The sequence below is a fragment of the Rattus norvegicus genome, chromosome X, assembly GCF_021556685.1.
Source record: "Rattus norvegicus strain SHRSP/BbbUtx chromosome X, alternate assembly SHRSP_T2T, whole genome shotgun sequence".
In the NCBI taxonomy this organism is placed as follows: Eukaryota; Metazoa; Chordata; class Mammalia; order Rodentia; family Muridae; genus Rattus; species Rattus norvegicus.
In genome coordinates this window covers 34,378,070-34,380,867 of record NC_141554.1, presented here as the reverse complement: position 1 = coordinate 34,380,867, position 2,798 = coordinate 34,378,070, and the positions used below count along the sequence as shown (strand labels likewise).

General features: G+C 39.3%; 1 non-coding gene across 1 annotated transcript; it reads left to right on the top strand.

Moving 5' to 3' along the window:
• Positions 1 to 1,575: 1,575 nt before the first annotated feature.
• LOC120099553 (U6 spliceosomal RNA) lies at positions 1,576 to 1,682 on the top strand. The gene has a single exon (XR_015647162.1). It is a non-coding gene; the product is annotated as a U6 spliceosomal RNA (small nuclear RNA).
• Positions 1,683 to 2,798: the final 1,116 nt, after the last annotated feature.

Sequence of the window (2,798 nt, the reverse complement as noted above, 5' to 3'; positions counted from 1 at the left end):
GGGATGGATGTGTACAAGGCTTTGTATGTTTAGGTGGGCAATTATAACTTATCAATTGGATCAAAGGTTATTGTGTTGTATGTTCTTTCATGTAGCGATTTAAGTGTAAGAAAGTGTGCGGTGGCTAGAGACACTGGGCTGCCACAGAGTTGAGATGTACGCTTCTGGCATGGAAACCTGCCTTGGGAACTAGATAGGTAGAGAGACTGCTGCCAGGCTCAGAGAGAGGCCTTCAGTAGTATGATACAGGATGGAGCAGAGCAGGTGATAGGCTTTGCTGACTGAGACTTAAGATATCTAGCAGATATCATGGGGCACTGTGGTACTGGATCTAGTGGGGTAGACGTCAGCCTTTTATTTTTTATATTTTTACAACAACAAATAATTTTTGTTATTATGTCTATGCAGTCACATAGTAATTTTATCAGTATGACAATGTAGTCATCACATGGTCATCTTGCTCTCTGCCTTAAAATATAGGGAACTGAGGATCAGAGTGGTAAGTATATTTGAAAAATAACAGCTGGGGGCCTGAGGTGATAGCACAGTTGGTAAATCGCTTGCATTCAATCATGAGGACTAGCATTCCATCCCCCAGAACCTATGTAAATTGAACAAACCAAAATGCCAGGTGTGGTGGTGCCCACTTGTAATTCCAGCACTTTGGAGACAAAAACAGGTGGATCCCTGGGTCAAATTGGTCAGTTAGCAGAGGCTCCTTGGTGAATACTAGCCAGTGACAGTCCCTGTCTCAAAATAAAAGAGGTCAGTGGTGCTGAGCCTGAGATTATCAACAGGTAAACACGCACATATCCCCCAACATGAACACACTCAATTTTTAAAAATATATTATCATGAACTAAAAGAAGAAAATAGGGGTTGTAGAGTTTATTCACTGTTTATAAACAATGTCTACTCTCCAGAGGACCTAGGTTTGATCCCAGCACTTTCATGGTGGCTCACAACTATTTGCACTTCCAGTTCTTGCCTGCTCAGCTACCGAGCATGTATATGGGCAGGCAAAATACTCATACACACAAAAAATATTAAAAACAGGAGATCTGACTCCCTGTTCTGGCCTTCTCAGCTACCCAGCATGAATACATGCAGGCAAAATACTCTCACACACAAATATTAAAAAGCAAAAAAATAAGGTAGCATAACTGAGATTTGATTCCTGATCTCTATAGCTTCCAACATCCTACTTCCAGGGAGAGTTCTGGCTACTCTATCTGTCCACTGAACTGTTGGGTTTCTTACAGCTTATGAAGGAGCAGACCTGGCCACTCTACCTCTAAAGTAAACCTGGTCTTTTACCATTTAACTATTTATTAACTATTGTTTAGACATAGCCTGTGAGAATATAGAGGGTTGGGTGCAGGGATTTTTGGTTCCAAAAAGTAAAAATAAAACTGCTCCATCAAATTTAACTAATGTATTTGATTAAGATGACTGTGGGATTTAACATGTTATCATTATGTATTATCAGATTTGGTAAGGATAAATGAGACCAGAAATTTATAAATTAGATGGAAATTTCTGTGTATTTTGAACGTGATTTAAAAATTGGACTTTGTGCTCGCTTCGGCAGCACATATACTAAAATTGGAACGATACAGAGAAGATTAGCATGGCCCCTGCGCAAGGATGACACGCAAATTCGTGAAGCGTTCCATATTTTTCTGAGAAAGCATTTGACAAAATTCAACACCCTTCATGATAAAAGTCCTGGAAAGAATAGGAATTCAAGGCCCATACTTAACATAGTAAAAGCCATATACAGCAAACCAGTTGCTAACATTAAACTAAATGGAGAGAAACTTGAAGCAATCCCACTAAAATCAGGGACTAGACAAGGCTGCCCACTCTCTCCCTACTTATTCAATATAGTTCTTGAAGTTCTAGCCAGAGCAATCAGACAACAAAAGGAGATCAAGGGGATACAGATCGGAAAAGAAGAGGTCAAAATATCACTATTTGCAGATGACATGATAGTATATTTAAGTGATCCCAAAAGTTCCACCAGAGAACTACTAAAGCTGATAAACAACTTCAGCAAAGTGGCTGGGTATAAAATTAACTCAAATAAATCAGTTGCCTTCCTCTATACAAAAGAGAAACAAGCCGAGAAAGAAATTAGGGAAACGACACCCTTCATAATAGACCCAAATAATATAAAATACCTCGGTGTGACTTTAACCAAGCAAGTAAAAGATCTGTACAATAAGAACTTCAAGACACTGAGGAAAGAAATTGAAGAAGACCTCAGAAGATGGAAAGATCTCCCATGCTCATGGATTGGCAGGATTAATATAGTAAAAATGGCCATTTTACCAAAAGCAATCTACAGATTCAATGCAATCCCCATCAAAATACCAATCCAATTCTTCAAAGAGTTAGACAGAACAATTTGCAAATTCGTCTGGAATAACAAAAAACCCAGGATAGCTAAAGCTATCCTCAACAATAAAAGGACTTCAGGGGGAATCACTATCCCTGAACTCAAGCAGTATTACAGAGCAATAGTGATAAAAACTGCATGGTATTGGTACAGAGACAGACAGATAGACCAATGGAATAGAATTGAAGACCCAGAAATGAACCCACACACCTATGGTCACTTGATTTTTGACAAAGGAGCCAAAACCATCCAATGGAAAAAAGATAGCATTTTCAGCAAATGGTGCTGGTTCAACTGGAGGGCAACATGTAGAAGACTGCAGATCGATCCATCCTTATCACCCTGTACAAAGCTTAAGTCCAAGTGGATCAAGGACCTCCACATCAAACCAGACACA